Source organism: Hypanus sabinus, chromosome 26 (assembly GCF_030144855.1).
Source record: "Hypanus sabinus isolate sHypSab1 chromosome 26, sHypSab1.hap1, whole genome shotgun sequence".
In the NCBI taxonomy this organism is placed as follows: Eukaryota; Metazoa; Chordata; class Chondrichthyes; order Myliobatiformes; family Dasyatidae; genus Hypanus; species Hypanus sabinus.
The window spans coordinates 36,613,740-36,629,078 of NC_082731.1; the positions used below are offsets into that span (position 1 = coordinate 36,613,740).

The following is a 15,339-nucleotide window of genomic DNA, read 5'->3' on the forward strand; positions in this document are numbered from 1 at the left end:
CAACCAATTCAAGGATTTGAATGATCTGGAAATTCCAGTCATGGGTAATTAACCATTTCCTTGTAAGGTGGAAGAACAGCAATAGAGTTTGCAGAAAGAAATGATCAAAATTCAGAATGGTGAAGCAAAAATGCTTTTCAAAAATATCGGCTTTTGTGGTATGTGACTACACTGATATATGAAGTTTCCCCATCTTTGCAAAGGAGCCAAACTGCTCTTCATTGCATTTCCATCCTCCTACCTATTAAAAGAGGCTTCAGGGCAGTGAACCACATACTCACAAAAAACAGAAACTGCTCGGACATTGTTACACGTGGGGACTTAAGGCTTTTACTGTCAAACTTGAACCAGATATTTCAACTGTTGCTAAAAACCATCAAGCTCAAGGATCACCTTGATAACAAAGCTGCTGTGCAGCCCACAGGTACTGTGTAAGCTAGGTTTAAAGACAAACAAAAATTTAAAGCAGAATCATTTATTTTCATGTTAGCATATGGTAGACATGTTTTTACACTATGGAAAGTATATTGTGCCTAAGAGGGGTGCTGGCAGGTACAAAGGTGCTTTAGGGGGGTGTTGGGCTAAAAAAGTTTGGGAAACACTGCACTAGATCCTTTTTTAGTTTATACGTTCTCCCCATGAACATCTGGGTTTCCTCCTGAGGGTCCAGTTTCCTCCCACCGTCCAAAGACGTACCAGTTGGTAGGTTAATTGGTCATTGTAAACTGTCCTGTGATTAGGCTAGGGTTAAATCGGGGGAAATCGCTGGGCAGCACGGCTTTTAAATAAATAAAAAATAAGTGAGGCAATATGGCCTTGTTGAAGCTCAAAGTTCATTTATTATAAAAGTAGGTATACAACCTTGAGATTCGTCTCCTTAAAGGCAGCCACAAGACAAAGAAACCCCAAAAGATCCCGCTACAAAAAAAAGCACCATCAAACATCCAGTGTGCAGAGAGAGAAAGAAAAGCAAATTGTGCAAGCAATAAGAGTAGGCAAATAGTACTCAGGACTGAAGTTTTACGAAGATATGAAGCCAGGTGTTACCGCAGCCGTAACAGGCCACGGCCTCAGTTCATCACAGAAGTATGTAGGAGACATTGGCAGTCATTATTGGCCCAGATGCTATTACACAGCTCATCTCCAAACAATTTCCCTGGACAAAGGATAACCTTCACTGCCGTCATTTCTGTTACTTCTCATCTTCCTGTTTTGAACACTCTTTCTTCCAGACTTTGAGTCCCAGCACTTACTCAAGTTTCTTACCTATCCAAAAAGTCACCTCGTTAAGCAAGGTGCTCGCTGCACCACTGCTATCGAGATTGAATCCAGTTACATTTTTTTCTCGTTTGCAGTGACTCTCAAAAGCAAAGAGCTGTTTATCAACTGCAGGTCGAAACGGGAGTCCTCATCGTGGGATCGAAGGTGGAGAGAGTCAGTAGCTTTAAATTCCTTGCTGTTATGGTTCCTTAAGGTTGTTCTGGCCAAGCTCCTACTGCCTATTAAATGCTCCCGATGGCGTGCGTCTCAAACAGCCTCTGACATCCAAGTCCAGCTCCTGGCCTTCACGTGTGGCTTAGCGACTGAGCCCGGCGGAACTGTTTCTACTGACAGGAGAAGGGACAAAGGCAGGTTACTGGCACCTTAAAACCAGTCGCTTTGGGCAGACGGGGCTCGTCAGCCGTGGCTGGCAGCTCATCTAGAAGGAGAAGTCTGATTTCAAACCTCTGCTGTCTTGCGGCTGTACCTCTCAGGGGGAAGGCTTCTGGAGTAAATCCCAAGGAAAAATCCAGAGCTGGAGTCCTTAAGGCAGTCCCATGTTGAGTTCAATGCTGACTGACGACTCCTGCAATGCCACTGGTATCATTCTCTGCCAATACTTCAGTTTCATCAGCTGCAAGGAGACAGGGAGTCTGCTACACGGGTAGCAGCTCGCTCTCCACATCATACTGCCCAGGCTTGCGGATCACGTTGACGGCTAGAACGCAATATCCATGGTCGACCCTGACCAGCAGATGCCCTCATCTTATCAGGGGGCCTATCCCAGGTCCAGCACGCGGTGCCATTACAAAGAAGGCATGACTCTTAGAAGTCTGCAGAGATTCAGAATGTTCCTAGAAGTTCAGTGAGTATCCCAGCTGGTTGCATCATGGCCTAGAATGGAAACACTGATGCCCAGGAATGGAAAAGGCCAGATAAAGTAGAGAACACAGTACAGTCTATGACAGGCATTTCTCCCCACAGGATAGTTGCATCCGTAACTCTCTTAATAGTGTGAATTAAGAATGAATTATAAAAGATCTGCAATTTTGAGGCAATGCTTGTGTTGTCATGCAGCCATCTTAATCCACTATACAATAGCATAAATTTTGATGAATACTCCTCTACCCAGTTTCACCACTCACTTCCACAAGTCCTTTGGCCAGATACCATATTATTCTTTTGTTTTATTTTTACATGATTTGGCCTAAAATTTTGTTTAATGACATTCCTATGAATCGCTATGTTGAATGTGCTGCATTGATGGGAATATTTCTTGTCCCTTGGGAATAATGTTGACCATTAATGCTGGTGCACCACAGAGATGTGTGCTTAGCCCACTACTCTCCTCTCTCTATATGGCTCTATAAATCCATTGATGATACAACTATTGTTGGCAGAATTTCAGATGGAGACGAGAGGGCATACAGGAGCGAGATATACCAGCTAGTTGAGTGGTGTCAACATCAGTAAGACCAAAGAGTTAAATGTGGACCTCAGGAAGGGCAAGACGAAGGAACCAATCCTTCATAGATTGGTAAACCAATCCTCATAGAGGGATCAGAAGTGGAGAGAGTCAGCAATCTCAAGTTCCTGGGTGTCAATATCTCTGAGGAACTAACCTGACCCAACATATTGATGCAGCTATGAAGGAGGCATGACTGCTGTTATATTTAATATGAGCTTGAGGAGATTTGGTTTATCATCTAAAATACTTGGAAACTTCTACAGATGTACAGTGGAGAGCATTCTAACTGGCTGCATCAACGTCTGGTTTGGGGGGGGGGGTTGCAGGGTCTACTGCAGAAGGTCAAAATAAGTAGCAGAAACTTGTAAAATTAGTCAGATCCATCGTGGGTATTAGCCTCTGTCGTATCAAAGGCATCTTCAAGTAGTGGTGCCTTAGGAAGGCAGCGTCCATCATTAAGGACCCCCATCACCCAGGACGTGCTCTCCTCACTGTTACCATCAGGAAGGAGGTACAGAAGCCTGAAGGCACACACTCAACATTTCAGGAACATCTTCCCCTCTGCCAATCAATTTCTAAATAGGCAATGAACCCATGAACCTACTACCTTTTATTTCCGTATGTCCTTATGCTGCTTATTTTAACTTAACTATTTAATAGATATATATATATATATATATATATATACAGTATATACTTTAATTTTTTTCTCTACATTTATTTATCATCCATTGCTTTGTACTGCTGCTGTCAAGTTAACACACTTCACAACATGTGCTGGTGATATTAAACCTGATACTGATTTCTACAGAAGCTATAGTTATCCTAGAGACATCATTGTCTTGTACGAAGATAATTTGCTACCCTCCTCCACCCTCACCTGCACATCTAATCACATTTGCTCTTGGCCTTTGCCCAACCCTGACAAAGTTGTACTGGTCACGCATAGTTGCCAGGAGGATATCACATCAGCTACGTAATATAGGAAGCGCAGGATGCTGGAGGAACTCAGCAAGTCAGGCAAGAGCTACAGAGAGGAATAAACTGTCGAGGTTTCAGGGTGAGACCCTTCATCAGGACTGGAAAGGAGGGAGAACAGGATAACAGCATTGTGGGGGGTACAAGTTGGCACTTGCTAGAGGATACCAGGCGAGGTGGAAGGTGGGTGGGTGGAGGGGGGGGGGGGGAGATGAGAAAGCTCGGAGCAGAGAGCCGGAAGAGGTGAAGGGCCAGCGAAGAAGGGGTCTGATAGGAGGAGGGGAAGAAAAGGGATGGGCAGATGAGAAGGAGGGCCAGGGTAACCAGAATAGGGGATGGAAAAAGAGAGGAGGAGGGAGAGGGAAGCTGGAGAAATTGATGCTCAGGCCTTCGGGTTGGAAGCTACCCAAACGCATGTTGCCCCTGCAACGCAAGTTTGGTCTCAACATGGCAGTAGAGGAGGTCATAGACCGACATGTCAGAATGGGAATGGGAAGTCGAATTGAAGTGGGTGGCGACCAGGAGATCCTGCCTTTTGTAGCAGACTGTTTGGGGCCCTGAATGGTGATGAAGGAGGATGTGTAGGCACAGGTGTAGTGGTGGCCAAATATATTTGTAACCAGCATCCCCAATTTCATGCAGCAGGTGGAACGGCACCAACAACACCATTCCTTCTGCTATTTCTCCAAACTGGCAAGCAGACTGATCTCGGTGCCTGTCCCAGACCAACATCCATGCCACTGGGTCTCCAGCCATCCTCAACCAGTCAGACTGGGCAGGAAACACCATTCGTATGCTTGAAACCAATGGTAATTCCCGATGCAGACAACCTATCCAGGGCTCTGTCCTGGGAAAGGAATTAACAGAGGAGAAGAGATCCATAGGCATGCTTAGGGCCTTACTGAAGTGCAATATCTCCATTGTCTTCTTGCAGTCTTCGGCTTGTGTACTCCCCTAGTGGAGATGGAGCATTTGAGGGGGGGGGGAAGTGGTGGGTGCGGAATTGAGATCCTCAAATCCAAAGACAGGAAGCCCCATATAAGCAATAAGAGCATGCCAGCACATAACCAACCCACCCACCTCCTCTGTCCCAACAGACACCTTCTCCGTTAGTGAAGGTGTCTACAGTCCTCACATTGATCTCAGAATCTACAGTGGAAGCAAGTTATCTTCATAGAGAAAGGTGGTGAATCTCTCGAATTCATCTGTCCCAGAGGACTGCAGAAGTTCGCTCTTCATTTAGAATGGAGGTACTGCAGATTAGTTTTTTTTGGAAGATTGGAATATTGTAGGTATGCGGCCTGGTTGTATAATGGTCCAGTATGGAAATTTCAATATGCATGAGTGTGAGAAGCTGCAGAGAGTAATGGGCTCAGCTCAATACATCAGTGGAGGGACACCCTTTCCTTACAGGAAGCACTGCATTCGGAAGGCAACATCCATCATCAAAGATCTCCACTATCTAGGCCATGCTATCTTCTCACAACATCCATCATCAAAGATCTCCACTATCTAGGCCATGCTATCTTCTCACAACATCCATCATCAAAGATCTCCACAATATGTCAAACTCAAGGCCCGCAGTGGAATTATCTTTGGCCCGCGAGATAATATCTAATTACTATTAAAGCTGGCCCCAGTAATCGAAGCGCCTATGGCTTATGATATGGCTAATGCTGAGTTTATTCAGGTACCAGGTTTTCAGGGTTTTTAGTGTTTATTCGGTTTCCCTGGTTTATTTCCTGAATATCATTAATTATTTTTTTTTCTCTATTAGAGCTGGCCCGCCGGTATATTGCATGCACCACTAATACTACAAATCCCACAATGCACTGCCAGTGCATTGCTCGCGCTTGCCTTACGTCTACATTTGTTTTTGCTAATGCTTGATTTCAACCAGTTTATTAATGGAAAAGGTATGGCTCCCAAAACAATCTTAGCCGAAATAGCATCGTTTCTTTCTCGTTGCCTACTTTCTTGTAATCTACGTCTGTGCTAATACCAATCATAAAAAGAATGCTTGCTAGGCAATCCGCTTCATAAAAAACGAAATTCGTAAAGTGAAACAATTTTAGATATAGCAGAGACTGAGACACATGAGAGCAGGTTGAAAAAATGAAGGCAACGAAAGCTGTGGGAGCACGCACGTGTGCACAACTGATCCGGCCCGCATGAAGTCGCATTTTTCTCAATCCGGCCCGTGACCTAAAATGAGTTTGACACCCTTGATCTAGGCCATGCTATCTTCTCACAACATCCATCATCAATGTCCCCACCAGGAGGGTCATGCCACTTTCCTTCAGCTACCATCAGCCAGGAGATACAGAGGTCTGAAGTCTCACACCACCAGGTTCAAGAACAGCTACTTCCCTTCAACCACTCGCTTCTTGAACCCAGCTGCACGGTCCTAATCACCACCTCAGTCCAGCAAAACTATGACCGTTTTGCACTACTTTTTTGTTTAATCACGCATTTTCTCGTAAATTTCCATTTTTCTCGTGAATGTTGCGCCTGTGATGCTGGACTCTTCGCCTCACGTTTTCGTTATTGATTGCTATTTACTTATATTTAGACATGCATGGTTTGGTGTCGAGTGCGCCAGTTGGAGCGAGAAGGTAGTGCGAGGATCTCAGCGGATGGACGCCGCTTTCCCACGACAACCCGTCCTCGAGTTCAGAAACTTGGATCGGCGGAGCGGGGTGTTGAGTTCATCTGTCGGCGCACAATCCTGCAACCCGACCCGAGCCACCCCGGGTATCTCACCCCACCCCACCCCGCAGGAGATGCGAGCTGCTGCCGGCCTCCTCCTGCCTCGCACCATCTGTGTGTAACGGACACCGTCCTGCTCGGTGTCAATGCCTCGCCAGGCGGGTCGTCTTCCAGCTGCGCTGAGAGTTTTGTCGCAGCGCAGGGAGCTGTGACAGATTACCGCCATCCCTCGGACTGCAGCTGTTGGGCGAAACTCGAGGTGGGGGGGGGGCCGTTCAACCATGACATTAATTTCACAGAGTGCAACATCCTACCATCCTCTCCCCACCCACCTCTCTCTCTCTCTCACTTTGCCCACGTGTCACCTTCCAACAGAGGCACAACGCGCGCTCCCTCGGGCCGGAGGTAATCTGGGGTGGAGTGGGGCGGACAAGCCCAGCGCAACCTGCCGAGGTGAACCTCCCACCACTCAGGCCATTTACAGCGACAGGTGCGTAAAAGAGGGTCCGGAGGATCATCGGGGACCCGAGGCACCCCCAACCACAAACGGTTCCAGCCGCTCTACCATCAGGGAAACGGTACCGCAGAATTAAAGCCAGGACCGACTGGCTCCGGGACAGCTTCTTCCACCAGGCCATCAGGCTGATTAAATCACGCTGACACAATTGTATTTTAAACTATATTGACTGTCCCGTTGTATATCTTACTATACATTTATTACAAATTACTATAAATTGCACATTCAGAGATGTAAATATTTTTACTCCTCGTATGTGAAGGATATGAGAAGTAAAGTCAATTCGCTATTGAGTATATCCACACGAAGGCAAGATCTGTCATCAAAGACACCCCCTCTCTACCCCACCACCATTCAGGACATGCTCTCTTCTCACCACCAGGTTCAGGAACAGTCATTCCCCCTTATATATACTGTACAGACCTTCAACTGTGACCTGTTGGAACAGGCCTGGCCAAGGTCAAACTTGGGTGCTTTAGCAATGCCCTAGTAACCAGCAAACAGCAACTACACAATGCAGGGATATCTCCCATCTGTCTGTCCCCATGGCTACAACTATACGTGCAAGCACTGAGATATGCAGGGCTGACCACAGCTTCGAGCAAGGCACTGACACAGGAAACAAATGTCGTAAGTGCATATCGAGCCTACACCCTTCTGTTGTCGTGGATGTCCGCGAAGAACAAGAATTGCAGGTTGTATATTGTGTGCCTTCTCCGATATTAAACGGAACCACTGAGCCATTGAGGTGGAGATGGTTGGCTAGATTGCTACACTGTGCCTTGCAGACCCCGGAGACGTGGACAGGGAACGGCAGATGGCTTGTACGGACAAATCCTCGTTGCAGTTTGGTGTGCGTCTGGTGCTAGATGTGGAGAGCTTCCAACAGGGATTGCTGACATAGTCCTTGTTTCACGAGGCGGATTGTGCCCTGCAAAAGGAGTTCAATCTGGTCTCATCTCGGTGCTGGTCCTTCACCTGGTGGCTCGGTGATGTAGTGGTCAGCACAATGCTTTACAGTCCAGATGTCCAGGGTTCAATTCCCACCACTGCCTGTACATTCTCCCCGTGACTGTGTGGGTTTTCTCCGGGTCTAAAGACGCACCAATTGGTAGGTTAATTGGTCATTGTAAAATGTCCCGTGATTAGGCTAGGGTTAAATTGTGGGACTGCTGGGTGGTGCAGCTCAAAGGGCTGGAAGGGCCTATTCCACACTATATGTAAATAAATAGGATCTTTCTGATGTAATAGGAAATCAGTAAATTCCTGTCAGTTCACTGAGAAACTGCTCACCTCTTCCTTTCTGTTGAGAAAGAATTTACACGCAAAAGAGTTTACATTAATCAGAATCAGATTCATTAATACTAACTTGTATGGCCTATTCCACACTGTATCTCAATAAATAAATAATATCTGAAGTGATGTGTTGGCGCATGACCAAGTGGTTAAGGCATTGGTCTAGTGATCTGAAGGTCGCTAGTTTGAGCCTCAGCTAAGGCAGCGTGTTGTGTCCTTGAGCAAGGCACTTAACCACACATTGCTCTGTGACGACACCAAGCCAAGCCCTTCCCTTGGACAACATCAGTGGCGTGGAGAGGGGAGATTTGCAGCTTGGGCAACTGCCGGTCTCCCATACAACCCTGTCCAGGCCTGCGCTCTGGAAACCATTCCAGCCGCAGATCCATGGTCTCGTGAGACTAACGGATGTCTACATCTGAAGTGACTCCAAATGGAGCTTTACTCATGTACCAGGGAAGAAGGGAGGCAGAGGTGGTGGTGGTGGGGGTCCCCAGATTATTCACCACCTCAGTCTTGTCCTGCCTCATCCTTGAAAATTGTTTTTTTTTTAAAGCTGCACTTTCTGAAAATGTGAAATTCAGGAAATAAAGGTAGTGTTGGAAATACTCAGCTGGTCAGGCAGCGTCTGCAGAGAGAGAAAAACCAAGTTCACTTCTCAGCTCTGTGAAAAACCAGGGTAAGCATAAAACTGGGAGAGCAGGTAAAGGTAAAAAAAAAGGGTTTTATTACCCAAAATGTTCACAATCTCAACAGACCTGTTCTAGAGTCCAAACTTGAATCAGCTAAACAGAACTTGGTTCCAACATCAGTAACTACTCCTCAATTAAGAGACACTACTCATCTTCTGACTGCGGGTTTCTATTCGATGCTGGCCCGTTCATAGTAAATTGCAGGGGAGAGAAAACATTTCTCTCCTTAAAAAAAATACAACATACATGAGGCAGCTCCAGAGAACACCTGTCTGGCTGTAGCAGAATGACACAATCCATTTATCCAGCCCCATCTACTCAGGCTGGTGTTTGCCAGGGTATCAGGAAGATGGTCAGTGACAGGACACTTTAATATGCCCGGTTGATAATGCGGCTGGTAATTATGGCCGGCACAAGATCAGACAACCTTCCCTGGAACTGGGAAAGAGAGAAGCGAGCTGGCAGAGGAAGTTGGGGGGGGGGGGGGGGTTGATGACAAAGGGAATCTCTCTGTCAGGACGAGACTGGGTGACCTAATATGACTGCCCAGGGGCAAATAAATTTGGATTGATCATTCTGGAGCACAAAACATGCTGCTGGAAGCACTCAGCGGGTCAGGCAGATTCTGTGGAGGGAAGCATGCAGGTTGGGTCAAGGCTGTTCATCCGGACTGAATCAAAGTTGGTTTATTTTAACCTACAGTATTATACTAAGGCCCAATGCAAACTTGAAGAATGGCACCTCACCTTCCCTTTGGGCACATTGCAGCCTGCAGGAACTTTATACCAAACTCTTCAGTCACTTTCTTTAAAGCTGTTTGTATCAGGCATTTCTGTCTGCCACCATTTTGGTTCAGTTATTCTTTTCTGCAGGTTTTTCTGTTCTCCCCCCACCCCACAGCATCACCTGCTGGGCTCAACCAGCATTCTTACCATTGGCAAGACACAGACAAAGGCGGCTATTAAGATTTTAACTGCCCCTGAACTGCTACATTAGGTCGCCCAGTCTCAGCCTATCAGAGTCATTTTCTTTCTCCCAACCCAGCCTCTCCCTCTACATTCTCTGCTACCTAACTAACTTTGGTTTTCCTTGTCCGAGTCGGATAAAGGATGTGGACCTGAAATTTTCTTCCGAGCTGCTGAGTATTTCCAGTGTTTTCTGTTTTTATTTAAGCTCTTCCTTTCCATTTATGTACATTTAGTTTCAACAAACCTCCCACTGTAGTCATCAGGATCTCTTCCCAATTTATTCTTTTTCCTCTCACTCCCATATTCCCGCCTTCTCCCATAACCTTTAACGCCCTGACTAATCAGCCTCTCCAATTCCACTTTAAGTACACCCAATGATTTGGCCTTCACAAAGCCCTCTGTGGCAATGAATTCCACAGATTCCCCACCCTCTGGCTAAAGAAACTCCTCATCTCTGTACTAAATGGACATCTGTGCACTCTGGTTCTAGACCCCCTCACTATTGGAAACCAACCTCTCCAATCTTGGCCTTTCAACATTCGATAGGCTTCGCTGAGATCTCTCCTCATTCTTCTAATCTCCAGGCCTAGAGCCTTAAACACCCTTCATACATTAATCCTTCCCCCCACCCCCCAGGTTCATTCTCACAAACTTCCTCTGGACCCTCTCCAATGCCAGCACATCCTTTCTTAGATAAGACAATAGACAATAGATTCAGGAGCAGGCCATTTGGCCCTTCGAGGCAGCACTGCCATTCACTGTGATCATAAGGGACCCAAAAGAGCTCACATACAAGGGTAGTGTGACCAATGCCTCATAAATCCTCCGCGTTACATCCTTGTATTGTACGTAGTATTTGGAGTACAGACCCCCCCCCAGCGTTGAAGGAGAGCGACACTGGTTGCGATCGTGCCTTTCGTAGGAGGTTTAAAAGCAAGGCAACGTCAACCCTCTCGGGTGACACAAGAGACTAATTTCAAAGTGGAGCAAGGGAAATTATCGGTTATCGTTTATCCTTTAAAACCAACATAGTCCGCAGCAGCGAACAGAAATAATGTAAAAGATTTGAACTTCCCATTTGTTGATGCTGGGTGAGGGATCTAACCAGAGAACGTGCTCTTCTAGACAAAGTCATGCACACAGAACATAGAACAATACAGGCCCTTCGGCCCAATATGTCGTGCCAGCCCTTTAATCTCAATCTAACCCTTCCTTCCCACGTGGTCCTCCATTTTTCTTTTATCCATGTGCCTATGGAAGAGACTCTTAAATGACCTTTAATGTACAATACTGGGCAAAAGTCTTGGGCACACATACATATAGCTAGGGTGTCTAAGACTTTTGTACAGTAGTAATTTTATTTATTGCACTGTACCGCTGCCATAAAAAAAAACAAATTTCAAGACAGATGTGAGTGATGATAAACCTGATTCTGATCTGGGTCTCCATTGTGGACTGAGAGTGGGAAGGGGCCAGGGAGATGGGGAATCATGGTTAGGAAAAGGGGAAGGGAGAGGGGAGGGTTTGGGAAGCACCAGAGAGGCATTCTGTAATGATCAATAAACCAATTGTTTGGAATCAAATAACCTTCCTCGGTGTCTCAGGGCTGGGTGTGTCTGCACATGCACCACCACTCCTCCCCACCTCAGGCACTCCTTCTTTGCCACCTATCTCACATCCCCTCCCTCATCATTCCCAACATCCTTTGCTCCCACCAGATTTACAAACTCGCTCTCCTCTCCACGTTGACAAACACAGTACTGTGAGCAAGAGTGTCAGGCACCCTGGTCTTATATATGTGCCTAATACTTTTGCACAGTACTGTCCCTTTTATTTGATCATTATGTGTCATGTCGTATGACAACAGCATTATGTGCCATGTCATATGACATCATCATTATTGCCATGTCGTATGACAACATCATTATGTGCCATGTCGTATGACATCATCATTATGTGCCATGTCGTATGACATCATCATGGTCTTTCCATGAACATAAGTGTCCTCGGCAAATTTTTCCACAGAAGTGGTTTGCCATTGCCTTCTTCTGGGCAGAGTCTTTACAAGACGCGTGAACCCAGCCATTATCAATACCCTTCAGAGATTGTCTGCCTGGCGTCAGTGGTCGCATAACCAGGGCTTGTGATCTGCGCCGGCTGCTCGTACAACCGTCCACTATCTGCCCCCATGGCTTCAGGTAACCCTGATCGGGGGGGGGGGGGGTGCTAAGCAGGTGCTACACCTTGCCCAAGGGTGACCTGCAGGCTAGCGGAGGGAAGGAGCGCCTTACACCTCCTTTGATAGAGATGTATCGCCACCCCCGCCAGCCGATTTATTTGAAATACCTATAATGAAACCGGAGTAAACTGGGGAAAAAAAACTTCGGAATGAAAGCTTATTCACATCGGAGTGAAAAGTCAGAATGGGATCCGGGACAATGGTAAACAGTGACCTACAAGGGGCAGGGAAAGTTAGTTTCTGTTGTATCTAGTGTCCCATTAGTTCTGCTCCATTGCTCAGCAGTAGCTAAACATTTCACAGGCACAATGCAATGAATCTTGTATTCAGCACGGTATGGGTGGAACTCTGCAAATCACCTGGTGTGGGTTAAAGGTCATCCTGAATTCTTTTTTTTTAAAACCACTGTTATTCTAAGCTGGTATTTAAGAACAAAATATGCTTTAGGTCATTCCTCAGTCACGCTAGACGCCCCACAAAGTGAAGTTATTTCTTCTTTCTGAACACAACACGTTTCAGTAGCGCCAGAATTTATTGCGACACGATCGGAAGGTGACTATTCTCGACCATACGGTATAGGAGCAGAAGTATTGAGTCTGCACGCCATTTCATTCTTTTCCCTCCTGCCTTCTCCCTGTATCCCTTCGTGCCCTGACCAATCAAGAATCCAGCAGCCTCTGCCTTAAATATACACAATGACTCGGCCTCCACAGCCGCCTTTGGCAATGAATTCCACAGATTCACCACTCACTGGCTAAAGAAGTTCCTCCTCATCTCTGTTCTAAAAGGACGTCCCTCCAATCCGAGGCTGTGTCCTCTGGTCTTTGACTCTCCCACCATAGGGAACATCCTCTCCACATCCACTCTGTCGAGGCCTTAACATTCGACAGGTTTCAATGAGGTTGCCCCTCATTCTTTTGAATTCCGGTGAATCAGTCCTCATATGACAAGCTTTTCAATCCCGTAATCATTCTCACGAACCTCCTCTGGACCCTGTCCCAATGTCAGCACATCCTTTCCTAGATAAGGGGGCTCACAACTGCTTAGAATACTCCAGTGCTTTATAAAGCCTCAGCATCACATCTTTGCTTTCATGTTCTATTCTAGTATAGAGAGTCTAAATTGAAAGGTCAGACGTCCAAACTGAGTTCGCAACTCCAGGGCGGGTCAGAGGGGGTGCTGTGCCGCCTGACGTGGTAGAAACATAGAAAACCTACAGCACAATACAGGCCCTTCAGCCCACAAAGTCGTGCCGAACATGTCCCTACCTTAGAAATTACTAGGCTTACCCATAGCCCTCTATTTTACTAAGCTCCAGGTACTTATCTAAAAGTTTCTTAAAAGACCCGATCGTATCTGCCTCTGCCACCGTTGCTGGCAGCCCACTTACTCCATCCTCTTCACTGTGAGAGATAGCGGGCCAATTCTGGGACTTCCGCATGGTCTTGTAGACAGCAAATATCTCAACAAAGAAGGTGACTGGGAATGCAACCAGTATCCATACAGATTGTACTTTGACGCCGTGTAGTGTCGTTTCCAGGACCTAACCCCCGTACGAATTCACTGATCTCTGCTCTGGCCCTTGACAACGTTGCATTTGTGTTGGTGATCACCAGGAGCTCTTCATGTGGGAGTAGCATTGCTATCTCCGCAAAATGCTTCAACCTTGGGGGCGGGGGTTGGTTTCAGGCGGCAACTGGTTGCTCAATTTTACAATTAGTTACACTGGAATGGTGCTGGAGTTCCCTCAGAACCACCTGCAAGGGTCTCATGGATGTCAAACGTGCTAGTTAGTTTCCAACACACACAGGATGCTGGAGGAACTCAGCAGGTCAGGCAGCATCTATGGGAAAAAGTACAATCGAAGTTTCGGGCTGAGAACAGTAGACATTTTGGACTGAGATCCTTCACCAAGACTGAAAAGGGAGGAGGCCACTGTCCTCTCCTATCAGATCCCTCCTGCTTCAGCCCTTTAATTTTTCCACCTATCATCTCCCAGCTTCACACTCCCCCCCCCCCCCCCACCACCTTGTTTAGCCCCCTTCCTTTCCAGTCCTGAAGAAGGGTCTCGGCCTAAAACATCGACTGTTTATTCTCCTCCATAGATGCTGCCTGACCCGCTCAGTTAATTTTCATATACATTTAGCTTTTGAGTGTCAAAATGATTGTTTTGATGCATCTAGTGTGGGAGTGTAGTGGGTAGTGCTTGTTACTCTCACTTTCAGCTTCCACGGCTAGCTAGCAATCTCGTCTAAAGGAGAGCTGAACGCGTCAGTCTCTCCCTGCCAGTACACAGCCTCTCCAACAGCAAGCCTCACGTCGTGCCTCCTCGTCGGCGACACACGGAAACCAAACTCCTTTTGGACCCGGGGTGAACTACAGGGAACGGGGAGGAGGTCTGGCCCCTGCACACGTAGCACGCAGGCCCACCGGTGTGTAGACACACCCTGGTGCTCGTGAACCAGATCCCCATCTATGGGTAAATAGCCCCCACTGCCTTGTGGGCAGCCTCGGGAGAGACGAAGGCTACGGGAGTAAACACAGACAGCAAATCCGGAGTGGAGCTGCCAAGGCGACTGGACGTCACTGAACATCCTCCCAGCAGCTCCTGCGGCCAAGCTGGTGCCAAACGTATTGCTTCATCAGCTTTCCTTTGGACTACACTGGTGAGTCCGAGAGGGGGATCTTGACAACTGGGCATCAAGATCTCCAAACCTCCCGCCCACCATCACCCATTGTCCTTCGAGCCAGTCGGATGCCAACCAACCATAGCTTTTTCAAAAAATGTATTGCAATGCACCTCCTTCTTAGATACAGAAGAGGTATTAAACCTGATACTAATTATGAAACAGGCCATTTGGCCCACCCAATTCATGTCAGCATTTATACTCCACTGCCATGTTTTGTCTTCAGGCAGCTGAATCTCTCAGTTCCCCTCTCCCTCATAAGCATGTCCAACCTCTCCTTAAGCTATTTACTTGAACTACAGTTGAAGTCCCTCCCATGGTCCGCTCTTCTCTCCTATCAGATTCCTTCTTCTTTGGCCCTTTTCCCTTTCCACCAATCACCTTCCAGCTTCTCTTCTCACTTCACCCACTCACGTACCTTCCCCCTCACCTGGCTTCACCCTCAGCTTGTACTCCTTCTGGCCCCCCTCCCCCATCTTCTTATTCTGGCTTCTTCCCCCTTCCTCTCCAGTCCTATTGAAGGTC

At 47.0% G+C, this 15,339-nt stretch overlaps 1 protein-coding gene across 1 annotated transcript in view; it reads right to left on the reverse strand.

Annotated features, from left to right (window-relative positions):
- The window catches only part of LOC132381445 (cyclin-dependent kinase-like 1), a 77,126-nt gene that overhangs the window by 48,049 nt on the left and 13,738 nt on the right, over positions 1-15,339 (reverse strand). The gene's annotated exons all lie outside the window — the stretch shown is intronic.